General features: G+C 46.4%; 1 long non-coding RNA gene across 1 annotated transcript in view; it reads right to left on the bottom strand.

Moving 5' to 3' along the window:
- The window catches only part of LOC147124017 (uncharacterized), a 61,053-nt gene that overhangs the window by 27,275 nt on the left and 18,215 nt on the right, over positions 1–15,563 (bottom strand). The window contains exon 2 of the long non-coding RNA XR_015075390.1: positions 382–618. This is a non-coding gene — a long non-coding RNA (uncharacterized LOC147124017). The remainder of the gene's footprint in view (positions 1–381; positions 619–15,563) is intronic.

Genomic DNA, 15,563 nt, shown 5'->3' on the forward strand with positions numbered 1-15,563 from the left:
GAAGAGCAGGAGGGTTCTCCCTGGTGTCTTGGCCAATATTTATCCCTCAACCAACATCACTGAAAGATTATCAGGTCATTTGTCACTTTGTGGGAGCTTGCTGTACGCATGGGAACATCACCACCTACAAGTTCCCCTCCAAGCTACACACCATCCTGACTTGGACCTGTATCGCCGTTCCTTCACTGTTGCTGGGCCAAAATCCTGGAACTCCCTTCCTAACAGCACTGTGGGTGTACCTACACCATATGGACTGCAGCGGTTCAAGGCGGCAGTTCACCACCATCTTCTCAAGGGCAATTAGGGATGGGCACTAAATGCAGGCCTAGCCAGTGACGCCCACATCCCATTAATGAATTAAAAAAAATTTTTTTTAATTACCTGCTGCGTTTCCTACTTTACAACAGTGAATACACATTGAAAGTGTTTCATTGGCTGTAAGGCGCTTTGGGACGTCCTGAGGATGCGAGAGGCGCTATAGAAATGCAAGTTCTTTCTTTCTAGTTCAGCTTGGTTCCTTCCATAGTTGAATAGCTGGTACTCACACACATTTGTGGAAAATTGCCCACTCGGCCGAGGGACTTATGGCCAGCCAGTGCCTTTGGAATGAGTCACCATCTTCAGGAGAGGAAGAGAAGCCATTAAGTGCAGGATGAGAAAATGTCAACAACACAGAAATTCAACAGCTTGATAACTCTTTCTAGCCAAAAGCATTAAATATGTATTAACCATTGATATCTTCAGTGGAGGGCTGAGTTTTTACATCTTCCACTGTTCTATTCAGCACAAAAAACTGTGTGAACCACTCAGATGCCATTGGTTTTCTCATCATCATAGCTCAGTTTGTGATCGCTGTCTTTTATAGTTAAATGTTCTCTGCCGAGACCACTTTTGTTGTTAATGGAAATAATATATTTATGCCTCTGATGTTCACTGACTCTCTGATCTGCAGTCTTCCGTCTCCTGCTAGCAAGACAGGAGGTGCATACTATTAATAAACTGCATATTCAGAATCTTTATTCTTGCCTTTTGTTGAGTTGCTAATGATGGCAAACTGTCTCTGCATCTCCCTCTCCCTGGACCTGTTAAAATACAATTCAAATGGGTAGGTAGCAGGAATAATGTCCCTATTTGCAATTCATCTTGAGTGCACTTGTCATGCACCATTTGACAGGGGATCTGAACCAGCTCTTTAAAAACGCTGACAAGCACGGATAATGTACATGCATTTAGACTATATTCGTAGGAATTAGAAGACATTGAATCGTAGAATGATACAGCACAGGAGACGGCCATTCGGCCCATCGTGGCTGTGCTGGCTCTTTGAAAGAACTATCCAATTAGGCCCACTCCCCTGCCTGTTCTCCACAGCCCTACAAATGTTTCCCCTTCAAGTATTTATCCATACAAAATTAACAGGGCTTGAGTGATAGCAGAAATTAAGGATTTTTTGTCACTCTCCGAGTAGTGGGTATTTGGAATAGAGGCAGTTAATGTTATGTGGGTTGACCCCTTTTTAAAAAAAAAGGATAAATATCTGGTTAAGAAAGAACTTTCTTCATACACTGAGGACTGATTTTGATTCTAGTTAATCCTCTTATTATGGATTTAGATGAAAATCGCTATAGACTTGAATAGCAACCAATAGAAACATTACAGGTACTCCAATTATAGCCATCATGCTTGATCGCACCTCGTCATATAGACAACATCTCTTGGGAAGAAACTAAAGAGTAGGGTCAACTTGATCCAGAACCTCGCTGGATCCACATGGGGAGCAGAGGCTCAAACCCTCCGTACGGCAGCACTCGCCCTGGTGTACTCTACAGCGGAGTACTGCTCTCCGGCGTGGCTATCAAGTCCGCATGTCCATTGATGTCCAGCTGAATTCTACTATGAGAATCATCACCGGTACGCTTTTATCGACACCAACACCTTGGCTGCCCATGCTTGCAAACATCGCACCACCACACCTACGCCGCGAATATGCAGTCTCCAGAGAATACAACCGTGACACCAGCAAAGACACGATCCAGGCCGACTTGAACAACCTACCACCAACCCGTCTCAAATCTAGGAGGCCATTTTGGACTGTCGCTGAAGCCCTTCAGTGATCTCCCCTCAGCCTTGATGACAGATGGCAAAATGCTTGGAAGAACTGACATACGGAATAGATTCCTTATAGTGGACTCCACAGTACAACCTGCAGGATCCAACCTTCCTCGTAAACAGTGGACAACCAGCAACCACCTCAGAACCGGTCATGGTAGATGCTGCCGCCTTCTCCATAGATGGAAGATTAAAGCATCCCCATCATGCAACTGTGGAGCTCCTAATCAGACCCTGGAGCACATCATTGAGCACTGCCCTCAGAGGAAATTCACAGGCAGCCTATAAGATATCCACGCTGTTACACCGGAAGCTTTGGCCTGGATATCTGACTTAGATATTGACATTTCATTTGCTTTGCTACTACCATACGAAAGAAGATGATGATTATTATAGCCGTCTGCAGGGAGGAGCAAACTAGCACCAAATTAGAAGAAATAAGAAAAATACTGCGGATGCTGGAAAGCTAAAAGAAAAACCAGAGAATGCTGGAAAACTCACAGCAGGTCAGGCAGCATCTGTGGAGAGAGAGGAACAGAGTTAACATTTCACGTTGATGACCTTTTCATCAGAATTGGAAGATGTTAAAGCTTTAACAGTTTTTAAGCAAGTACAGAGCTGGGGGTGGGAGGGGAGGAAAGAAAAAAGGGAAAGGTCTGTGATAAGGTGGAGGGCAGGAGTGATTAATCAGGCCAGGAATTGACTTTGGCACCTACCTAAACTTTTTTTACGCAGCGAGTGGTGGTGACCTGAAATTTGCTGCCGACGGAAGTGGTGGAAGCGGAGACACTCAGGGGTCGATTTTCCCGAAGCGGTCACGAAGAAGGTGGGACTACAACTTTCGGGTTTTAGACCCGCCTACTTCGACGTCCGGCCAATCCGCGCGATTTTCCCTTGATTGACCTTGTTGAGCCCGTTAAGGGCCACCCGGCAACAGGTGACGTCACAAACTGCAATTTCATCTGTCAAGAGTTCTTGACAGATGAAATATCAGTGTTTCACAGCTGTTTGAAGCTGCCAAACACTGACAGTCTGAGTTCTAACCTGAGCCCTTCTGCACAGACTCAGTTAGAACTCTCAGCAGCACTCAAAGCTGAAGGCTGTCACTTTTCACAGATCGCAGCCGTTCAGCTTTAAGTGCCGGCTGAGTGATGGACTCCCGACGCCTACAGGAAGAAAGGCTGTTAAGTAAAAGTTCTTTACACACTTTAGACACACCAAACACACTTACCTTTGCACTCATCGCTCACCTGAGCACCGACATCGCGACCCCTTCAACCCGACGGCCCGCCTGCTCTAACCTGGCGTGGTTTGGAGCTGTCGGGAATCCCACACGAAACCCCACAAAATAGGGATTAGGCTAAAAACTGCCTGTTAACTATCTGTTAACAGGCAGTTAATTGGCACTAATCCCTTCCCGCCTGGTTTCGGCGGGTCCCAGTGCGGGGCGAGTACCCGCCGCCCCATAAACTTGCGTGGGGTGGAGTTTTGGGCGGGATGGTGTCAGGACCCCCAAATTCGGGATTTCCCCCCCCCCCCCCACACGCCCGAAACCCCGCCTGACGGCTCCAGGAAAATCGACCCCTCAATATTTTCAAGGTGAGACTGGATAGGCACTTGAGGGAAATAAACTTGCAGGGCTACGGGGATAGAGCGGGGGAATGGGACTGACTGGATTGCTCTACAGAGAGCTGGCACGGACTCGATGTGCTGAATGGCCTCCTTCTGTGCCGTTATGACTCTTTATCTGGTCTGCAAGGCTGGGTGGTCTGTGCTGAATGAGCTGAGGTCAGGCATTATGGCACGGAGGGTGCTGCAATAGGCCTCAGTGTCTCTAGGCCAGGGAAGGAGAAATAAATCAGAAATGGTTCCACCTCAGCTTGGTGCCTTACGTACAATGAGTTGAAGTATAGTCATTGTTTTGTGTAGGCAAAATACAGCCACTATTTTGCATACAGCTTGGATTTTGTAGCAAGCGCTCAATGGTAATGGAAACTTTATCTGCCGTACCGGTTTTCCACATTGGTGATATGCCTTCAGTCTGATTATGCAATCTTTTTGCAGATACTGTAATATTGTTATAGAAATAAAAAACAGCACTGCTTCACAGGTAAGGAAAATATGTTTAGCACAGCGGGAAGATAATTGCATCACCAGCATGGTGATTTATCATCCACTAATTATAAACAAACATAGACAGCTTCGACAGCACCTCCCACACCCACGACCTCTACCACCTAGTAGGACAAGGGCAGCAGGCGCAGGGGAACACCACCACCTGCAAGTCACACACCATCCCGACTTGGAAATATATCGGCCGTTCCTTCATCATCGCTGGGTCAAAATCCTGGAACTCCCTCCCACCAGCACTGTGGGAGTACCTTCACCACACGGACTGCAGCGGTTCAAGAAGGCGGCTCTCCACCACCTTCTTGAGGGCAACTAGGGATGGGCAATAAATGCTGGTCTTGCCAGCGACGCCCACATCCCATGAATGAATTTTTTTTTAAATATCAGTGGGGAGGTGGTAATTCTACCACAAATAGACCACAGAGGTTTACAGCACAGAAGGAGACCAGTCAACCAATGTTCCCTGTTTATAATTTATTTTGGCCCTGTGCGGCCCTTTCAGAATACCGCGCATGCGCGGCTTTTACAATGAAAAGCCGGCTGCGCGGGATCCCTGGAGCACTTACAGGGAACATTGCATTCAACCCATTGGGGCAGATTTTAATACACCGATGGGCAGAAAACGAGTGGCGGCAGATCGGCCCTCCGTTTTATCCTCGCCCGATTGTCCTTCACCAGCAGGCGGGAAACGAGCCGAAATGAATGGAAAGGAAAATCGGGCGGAGGTGTAAAACGGAGGGCAGATCCTCTAAAAGTTCAAATTTACCCCATTGTGTCTGTGCTGGCTCTTTGCTACAGAAATCCAAAATTAATCCTACATCCCTGCTCCTTCGTCTTCTTCTGCTTCAAATAGTTATCTACTCTTCCCGTAACGAATGCAATGGGCTCTGCTTCAACTACTCCCTGCAGCAAAGCATTCCATGCTCTAAAAAACCTCTGCATCAAGAAAACTCTGCTGACCTTTCTCCTCATTCTCTTAGTGGCAATCTTAAACTGATTAGCACGGACTCTTCAACCAGAGGAAGTCATTTTTTTTTGCTATTCATCCTATGAAAACCCTTCCTAATCTTAAACGCCATCATTAGATATCCTCAGCCTTTTCTTCTCCAGCAGAAAGAGTCTCAGGATCTGAAGTCTCGCCTCATAACTATAGTTTCTCATCCTCATCTCGTGTTCAATTACCCAATTTTCTTCAGTGACGAGCATTTTAATTGAATCAGCCTATTCTTGCACTTTAAAGTTTTGAGTTTTGGAATTATCCTCGCCGCTCTGCTCAACACCCTTTGCAATGTCATTTTAAGTAAGGTGTTCAAAATTGCACTCTTGGATCCTGATTATTACTCTGTGTGACTATTAACACAGCTATGTTAAATTGCAACAGAGGCATAACCCTTTTAAAATAAGCAGGGCAACAACCCTGTTAAAACAGCAAAGGGATTACGTACGAACACATTCAAGAAAGAATGAAAGACTTTGTGATGAAATATTCCATTCATCACTGCCTGTGACTGTGGTCGCTTTCAGTTTCATTTCCCTTCCCCCAGTTCCGTTTCCTCACCATTGTATTGTATATTGGAATGTGTTGTGTGTAGGGCTCCGCCCATACCTGGCCCCTATGTAAGCAAGCTCAGTCTGGCCTCATATCCAGTACTGCAGCCCTCCGGATGGAAGATACCTCTCTCCACTACGTGTTACCTTCTAAGTTAATAAAAGCCTTGTTTTGTTTCGCTAACATCGAGTCTCGGAATTATTGAGGCACATCAGACTTGTTAATGCATCCCTCTGGGATTGTATTTTTACCAATTTCAAATTCATATGCGTTCACATTTTCTGTGTTTGCTGTGCCCGTGTGCGCTGCCTTGTACTTTTCTGTGCCAAGTGAAACAAGGAGTAATGGAATGCCATCTGCCATTCCTTAGATCATCCAATTAACTTGTTCAGATCCCGCTGTATGGCATCAATTTCACCTCCACCGGTCACATAGCTATTGTCTGCAAAGTTGACAATCTAGAAAATTAAACATTTTAAATTTAGCATGCATCCGCCACATCGTGCCTTTCAAAAGCATAACACATGGAAGTGTGGCCTTAGAGCTTTCTCACCTCAGTGTCACACTTCAGGATATTAGACCTCAGGGCATCAAACATAAAACATCACACATTTGTAGGCTGAAAATTAGAGATCCAATTGTTTGAATAAATCAACAACAACTTGCATTTATATAGCGCGTTTAACGTAGTAAAACATCCCAAGGCACGTCACAGGAGTGATTATCAAACAAAATTTGACACCGGGCCACATAAGGGGATTTTAGGACAGAAGAGGTAGGTTTAAGGAGCATCTTAAAGGGGGAGAAGCGGAGAGGTTTAGGGAGAGAATTACAGAGCTTAGGGGCTAGGGGTCCAGTGTGGAGTGATTAAAATCGAAGATGCGCAAGAGAATCGGAGGAGTGCAGCGATCTCGGAGGCTTGTAGGGCTGGAGGAGGCTGAGATAGGGAGTGGGCGAGGCCATGGAGAGATTTGAAAACAAGCATGAACATTTTAAAATGGAGGCGTTGCCGGACCGGGAGCCAATGTAGGTCAGCGAGCACAGGGGTGATAGGTGAACGGAACTTGGTGCGAGTTAGGATACAGGCAGCAGAATTTTGGATGACCTCAAATTTATGTAGGGTGGAAGATGGGTGGCCGGCCAGAAGAGCATTGGAACAGTAAAGTCTAGAGGTAACAAAGGCATGGATAGATGAGCTGAGGCAGGGACAGTCAGAGGTACGGAGGTGGAATTAGCCAGTCCTGGTGATGGAGCAGATCTCAGAATCTTACAGCATAGAAGGAGGCCATTCAGCCCATCGTGCCTGTGCTAGCTTTTGTGAAAGAGCTATCCAATTAATCCCACTCCCCTGCTCTTTCCCCATAGCCCTACAAATTTTTACTTTTCAAGTATATATCAAATTATCATTTGAAAGTTACTACTGAATCTGCTTCCACCACCCTTTCAGGCTGTGCAGTCCAGATCATAACAACTCGCTGTGTAATAACTCCTCATCTCCCCCCCTTGTTTTTTTGCCAATTATCTTAAATCTGTTTCCTCTTGTTACGGACGCTCCTGCCAGTGGAAACAGTATCTCTGCATCAAAACCCTTCAGAATTTGAAACACCTCTATTAAATCGTCTCTTAACCTTATCTAAAGGAGATAAATCCCAGCTTCTCCGGTCTCTTCCGCATAACTGAAGTCCCTCATCCCTGGTGCCATTCTAGTAAATCTCCTCCGCACCCTCTCCAAGTCCTTGACATCCTTCCTAAAGCGTGGTGACCAGAATGAAACACAATACAGGCTGGACCCCGGTAATCCGGCACCCTCGGGACCAGGCCGGTGCCGGACCATTGAAAATTCCGAACCACTGAAGGTTAGGTAAATAACACCCCGTGTGCCTTTGTACGTGTCTGTCCCTTTCACCTGTCTGTAAGCTGCAAACGTGGGAATGATGCCTTGTATACCCAAAATCGAGTTCGTTAACATAAGACCGCCGGTTTCAATTCGTGCCGGACCACTGAAGGTGCCGGACCGTCAGGTGCCGGATTACCGGGGTTCAACCTGTACTCCAGCCGAGACCCAAACAATGTTTTTTTTTTTTTAAAGGTTCAGCATAACTTCCTTGCTTTTGTACTCCATGCCTCTGCTTATAAAGCCAAGGATCCCATGTGCATTTTTTAACAGCCTCATCAACTTGTCCTGCCACCTTCAAAGATTTGTATATGTGAATGAATAAAATACAGTTTGACTCAACAGGTACAGTACAAAACAAGGCATCTCCAGAAAAACAGAGTAATCAGCTTGCTCAAATGGTTTTGTGAACTTGGTTTGAGCCACCCCTGTAAATAATATTTATAAGATAAGAAACCCATAAAAAATGAATAATTCCAAGTAAATTGAATTCCAGTGGTTGTGAAAGGTGCTATATAAATGCCAGTCTTTCTTTCATTCTTAAAATTCCTACCCTGACTCAGGTTTGCCTGTAGCAGTGTTGTAAACTGCTTTAAAATGTTTTCTTGCTGAAGTCCAGGGCTTCAAATCATTGATTTGTTTTTCTATCGATGCCTTGGTCTATCCCAACTGGCCACAGCCCATGTCAACCAGAGCAAGCGCTTCCCTCTTTGCTCCAGAATGTACCACAAAGGAAACTCCTTCCCAAGTCTAAGGAACATAACCACATCTTGGAGATGGAAGTGTTGAGGAGAGAGAGATTTCTTTCGGCAATGGAAAAGGTCTGTGGAATAAAAGCCATTGTATTACAACATTAAAGCATGAACTTTAGAACTTTATCCAAGGTAACTTCATCAGGAAAATCAATTCAGCTATATACGGACGGTTGCTTATGTAACCACAGCACGTTGCATGCACAGATTTATTTATGTAACTGTGGTCCGTGACACGAACAAATGCATTTACTTATCTTTCCGCACTGCTTAACGAAACCCTAATTATTTCATTTACTTATTTATTGATTTTCTAGGGACTAATCAAAAAACACTTAATTCATCTTCTGTGAGAACATTTCTCCCAAAAAAATTTCCAAATCATTTCAGCGGTCATGTGTAAAAGAAAGGTTTGCATTTATACAGTGCCTTTCCCGACCGGAGAAGGTCCCATAAGCTTTACAGCCAATTATAGAATCATAGAATGGTTACAGCACAAAAGGAGGCCATTCAGGAATGATAGCATAGTGGTTATGTTACTGGACTAGTAATCCAGAGGCTCGGACTAATGATTCAGAGACACGAATTCAAATCCTACCACTGCAGCTGGGGAATTTAAATTCAGTTAATTAAATAAATCTGGAGTTAAAAAGCTAGTGTCAGTAATGGTGACCAGATTGTCGTAAAAACCCATCTGGTTCACGAATGTCCTTTAGGGAGGGAAATTTGCCGTCCTTACCCGGTCTGGCCGATATGTAACTCCAGCCCCACAGCAGTGTGGTTGACTCTTAACTGCCCTCTGAAATGGCCTAGCAAGCCACTCAGTTGTAACAAGTCACAACAGAAAATAATAATAAGATTAAAACCGGACGGGCCACCCGGCATCGACTTCGGACTTGAGAACGGCACACAAAGCCCAGTTGACCCTGCAAAGTCCTCCTCACCAACATCTGGGGACTTGTGCCAAAATTGGGAGAGCTGTCACACAGACTAGTCAAGCAACAGCCCGACATAGTCATACACACAGAATCATACCTTTCAGCCAGACTCCTCCATCACCATCCCTGGGTATGTCCTGTCCCCCTGGCAGGACAGACCCACCAGAGGTGGCGGTACAGTGGTATACATGCGGGAGGAAGTGGCTCTGGGAGTCCTCAACATTGACTCTGGACCTCATGAAGTCTCATGGCTTCAGGTCAAGCCTGGGCAAGGAAACCTCCTGCTGATTACCACCTACCGCCCTCCCTCAGCTGATGAATCAGTATTACTCCATGTTGAAAACCACTTGGAAGAAGCACGGAGGGTAGTAAGGGCACAGAATGTACTCTGGGTGGGGGACTTCAATGTCCATCACCAAGAGTGTCTCGGTAGCACCACTACTGACCGAGCTGGCCGAGTCCTGAAGGACATAGCTACCAGACTGGGCCTGTGGCAGGTGCTGAGAGAACCAACACGAGGGAAAAACCTACTTGACCTCGTCCTCACCAATCTACCGATTGCAGATGAATCTGTCCATGACAGCACTGGTAACAGTGACCACTGCACAGTCCTTATGCAGACAAAGACCCGTCTTCACACTGACGACACCCTCCATTGTTTGGCACTACAACCGTGCTAAATGGGATAGATTCAAAACAGATCTAGCAACTCAAAAATGGGCATCCATGAGGCGCTGTGGGCCATCAGCAGCAGCAGCAGAATTGTACTCCACCACAATCTGTAACCTCACAGCCCGGCATATCCCTCACTCTACCATTACCATCAAGCCAGGGGACCAACCCTGGTTCAATAAGGAGTGTAGAAGAGCATGCCGGGAGTAGCACCAGGCGTACCTAAAAATGAGGTGCCAACCTGGGGAAGCTGCAACACAGGACTACTTGCATGCTAAACAGCAAAAGCAGCATGCTATAGACAGAGCTAAGCGATCCCACAATCAACGGATCAGATCAAAGCTCTGCAGTCCTACCACATCCAGTCGTGAATGGTGGTGGACAATTAAACAACTAACGGGAGGAGGAGACTCCATGAATATCCCCATCCTCAATGATGACGGAGCCCAGCACGTGAGTGCAAAAGACAAGGCTGAAGCATTTGCAACCATCTTCAGCCAGAAGTGCCGAGCGGATGATCCATATCGGCCTCCACCTGAGGACCTCACCATCACAGAAGCCAGTTCGATTCAATCCACATGATATCAAGAAACGGCTCAGTGCACTGGATAGAGCAAAGCCTATGGGCCCGGACAACATCCCGTCTGTCGTGCTGAAGACTTGTGCTCCAGAACTAGCCACTCATCTAGCCAAGCTGTTCCAGTACAGCTACAACACTGACATCTACCCGACAATGTGGAAAACTGCCCAGGTATGTCCTGTCCACAAAAAGCAGGACAAATCCAATCCAGCCAATTACCGCCCCATCAGTCTACTCTCAATCATCAGCAAAATGATGGGAGTTGCCGTCGACAGTGCTATCAAGTGGCACTTACTCACCAATAACCTGCTCACTGATGCCCAGTTTAGGTTCCACCAGGACCACTCGACTCCGGACCGCGTTACAGCCTAGGGACAAAAGAGCTGCATTCCAGCGGTGAGGTGAGAGTGATATCAAGGCAGCATTTGACCGAGAGTGGCATCAAGGAGCCCCAGTAAAATTGAATTCAATGGAAATCAGAGGGAAACTCTCCACTGGCTGGAGATATGCCGAGCACAAAGGAAGATGGTTGTGGTTGTTGGAGGTCTATCATCTCAGATCCCAGGACATTGCCGCAGGAGTTCCTCAGGGCAGTGCCTAGGACCAACCATCTTCAACTGTTACATCAAATACCTTCCCTCCATCATAAGGTCAGAAGTGGGGATGTTCGCTGATGATTGAACAGTGTTCAGTTCCATTCGGAACTCCACAGATAATGAAGCTATCCATATGCGTATGCAGCAAGACCTGGACAACGTTCAGGCTTGGACTGATAAGTGGCAGGTAACATTCATGCCACACAAGTGCCAGGCAACGACTATCTCCAACAAGAGGGAGTCTAACCATCGCCCCTTGACATTCAACAGCATTACCGTCGCCGAATCCCCCACCATCAACATCCTGGGGCTCACCATTGACCAGAATCTTAACTGGACCAGCCACATAAATACTGTGGCTACAAGAGCAGGTCAGAGGCTGGGTATTCTGCGGCGAGTGTCTCACCTCCTGACTCCCCAAAGACTTTCCACCATCTACAAGGCACAAGTCAGGAGTGTGATGGAATACTCTCCACTTGCCGAGATAGTGCAAGTCCAACAACACAAGAAACTCAACACCATCCAGGACAAAGCAGCCCGCTTGATCGGCACCCCATCCACCACCTTAAACATTCACTCGCTTCACCACCGGCGTACCGTGGCTGCAGTGTGTACCATCTACAAGATACAATGCAGCAACTCGCCAAGGCTTCTTCGACAGCACCTCCCAAACTCGCGAACTCTACCACCTAGAAGGACAAGGGCAGCAGGCGCCTGGGAATACTATCACCTGCATGTTCCCCTCCAAGTCGCACGCCATCCTGACTTGGAAATACATCGCCATTCCTTCATCGTCGCTGGGTCAAAATCCTGTAACTTCCTCCCTAACAGCACTGTGGGAGTACCTTCAACACAGCAACTGCAGCGGTTCAGGAAGGCAGCTCACCACCATCTTCTCGAGGGCAATTAGGGATGGGCAATAAATGCTGGCCTTGCCAGCGATGCCCACATCTCAGGAAGGAATATTTTTTTAAATTTGGCCCGTTGAGCCCGTGCTGGCTCTCTGCAAGAGCACTTCAGCTAGTCTCACTCCCCCGCCCTTTCCCTGTAGCCCTGCAAATTTTTTTCCTTCAGGAACTTATCCAATAACATTTTGAAAGTCACAATTGAGTCTGCCTCTACCACCCTTTCAGGCAGTGTATTCCAGATCATAACCACTCGCTGCGTAAAAAAGTTTTTCCTCATGTCGCCTTTGGTTCTTCTGCTAATCACCTTAAATCTGGGTCCTCTGGTTCTCGACCCTTCTACCAATGGGAACAGTTTCTCTCTATCTACTCTGTCCAGACCCCTCATGATTTTGAGCACCTCTATCAAATCTCCTCTCAACCTTATCTGCTCTAAGGAGAATAACCCCAGCTTCTCTAGTCTATCCATGTAACTGATCTCTGGAACCATTCTTGTAAATCTTTTCTGCACACTCTCTAAGGACTTCACATCCTTCCTAAAGTGCGGTGCCCAGAATTGGACACAATGCTCCAGTTGAGGCTGAACCAGTGTTTTATAAAGGTTCATCATAACTTCCTTGCTTTTGTACTCTATGGACTGGATTTTATCAATGGAAGCAAGTAGGAGGCGGGACGCCCACTTTTGGCGTTGTAGTCCCGCCTCCATCGAGTTGTGGCCAACCCACTCGATTTTCCCTTGATTGACCTTGTTGAGCCCACCCAGCCGGCTCAGCAGGCCAATTAAGGGCCACCCGGCAACAGGTGGCGTCACAGATTGACATTTCATGTCAAGAGCTTTTGACAGATGAAATATCAGCATTTGACAGCTCTTTGAAGCTGTCAAACACTGACAATCTGTACTCTAAGTTAATTCCTTCCTCTCAGGCTGATTTAGAGATCTCTCCAGAACAGAAAGCAGAATACTGCAACTTTTGACAGCTCGTGGCCATTCTGCTTTCTGTGCCGGTGAGATGAGGGACTCCCGAGACCTGAAGGAAGGAAGCCTGCATTAGTAAGTAAAGGTAAGTAAAACTTATTTAAACACTTTACCCACACCAAACACACTTACCTCTGCACTCATGCACCCATCACTCACCTGAACACCGGACATCTCGAACCCTCCAAGTCCTTCAGCCCGACGGTCCACCTCGCTAACTTGGCGTGGTTTGGAGCCGTCGGGCAGCCCACACTTCAGGGATAAAGCTAAAAACTGCCTGTTAACTACCTGTTAACCGGCAGTTAATTGGCACTAATCCCCTTTCCGCCTTGGGGAGGCAGTTCCCAGCACAGGTCGGGTACCCGCCTCCTGGGAAACGGGCATGGAGGCGGGTTGGGGACGGGATGGGTTCGTGCCCCCCGATTTCGTGATTTTAACACCCCACACGCCTCCATTCCTGCCTCCACGGCCCTGGGAAATTCTAGTCCTATGCCTCTATTTCTCAAGCCCAAGATCCCGTATGCTTTTTTTAAACCACTGGAAACACCACTTTATACCTTCCTCCAGTCCAAAAAACAACCATTCACCACTACTCTCTGTTTCCTGTCACTTAGCCAATTTCATATCCATGTCCCTTTTACTCCATGGGCTTCAACTTTGCTGGCAAGCCTATTATGTGGCACTTTATCAAACGCCTTTTGGATGTCCATGTACACCACATCAACCGCATTGCCCTCATCAACCCTCTCATCAAAAAACTCAATCAAGTTAGTTAAACACGATTTGCCTTTAACAAATCTGTGCTGGCTTTCCTTAATTAATCCACACTTGTCCAAGTGACTGTTAATTTTGTCCCGGATTATCATTTCTAAAAGCTTCCCCACCACCGAGGTTAAACTGAATGGCCTGTAGTTGCTGGGTTTATCCTTAAACCATTTTTTAAACAAGGGTGTAAAATTTGCAATTCTCCAGTTCTCTGGCACCACCCCAGTATCCAAGGAGGATTGGAAGATTATGGCCAGTACCTCCGCAATTTTCACCTTTACTTCCCTTTTTAATTTAATATAATAATTAAATAATTAATGTAAAAAAAAATGTAATTAAGTACTTTTGAAGTGAAGTCACTGTTTTAATGTAGGAAACACAGCAGCCAATTTACGTGCAGCACGGTCCCACAAACAGCAATATGATAATAACCAGATTATCTGTTTTTTAGGTGTTGATTGAGGGATACATATTGGCTAGGACACCAGGGATAACTTCCCTGCTATTCTTCAAAATAGTGCAATGGGATCTTTTACATCCACCAGAGAGAGCAGATGGGGCCTCAGTTTAATGTCTCATTCGAAAGACAGCACCTTCGACAGTGCAGCACTCCCTCAGTACTGCACTGAAGTGTCAGCCTAGATTTTTTCCTCAACCTTCTAACTCAAATTCGAGAGTGTTACCACTGAGCCACAGCTGACAATCTCACACCACCCCTTCTCTAGCCATCTCTGCTCCGTTTGCAAACACAGAACCTCTGACTGACTGTAAATAATGCCACAGGAGATCCAGTAGAGCAACTGTGTTCTCTGCTTTGTTTAGGTATCAGCCTTGGCTCAGTGGTAGCACTCTTACCTACGAGTCAGAAAGTTGTGGTTTTAAATCTCACTCCCTCAGCACTACACTGGAGTGTAAGATATACTTGCTCTCGAGGCGGTTCAGAGAAGGTTCACTCGGTTGATTCCGGAGATGAGGGGGTTGACTTATGAGGAAAGGTTGAGTAGGTTGGGCCTCTACTCATTGGAGTTCAGAAGAATGAGAGGCGATCTTATCGAAACATATAAGATTGTGAGGGGGCTTGATCGGGTGGATGCGGTGAGAATGTTTCCACTGATGGGCGAGACTAGAACTAGGGGGCATAATCTAAGAATAAGGGGCTGCCCTTTCAAAACTGAGATGAGGAGAAACTTCTTCACTCAGAGGGTAGTAAATCTATGGAATTTGCTACCCCAGAGAGCTGCAGGAGCTGCAACATTAAATAAATTTAAAATGGAGATAGACAGTTTCCTAGCAGATAAGGGGATTAGGGGTTACGGGGAGAGGGCAGGGAAGTGGACGTGAGTCTAGATTCGGATCAGCCATGATCCTATTGAATGGCGGAGCAGGCCCGAGGGGCCGTATGGCCTACTCCTGCTCCTACTTCTTATGTTCTTATGTACTGTCGGAGGTGCTGACTTTCAGATGAGATGTTAAGGCGAGTCCGCCCTCTCAGGTGGACGTAAAAGATCCCATTGCACTGTTCGAAGAGGAGCAAGGACATTCTCCCCGGTGTCCTGGCCAATATTTATCCCTCAAACAACATCGGCAAAACAGAATATCTGGTCACTATCTCATTGCTGTTTGTGGGAGCTTGCAGTGTGCAAATTGGCTGCTGTATTTCCCTATATCATAACAGTGACTACACTCCAAAATTTCTA

The sequence above is a fragment of the Somniosus microcephalus genome, chromosome 1 (genome assembly GCF_052327205.1).
Source record: "Somniosus microcephalus isolate GS21.2 chromosome 1, FLI_Smic_1.0, whole genome shotgun sequence".
NCBI lineage: Eukaryota > Metazoa > Chordata > Chondrichthyes > Squaliformes > Somniosidae > Somniosus > Somniosus microcephalus.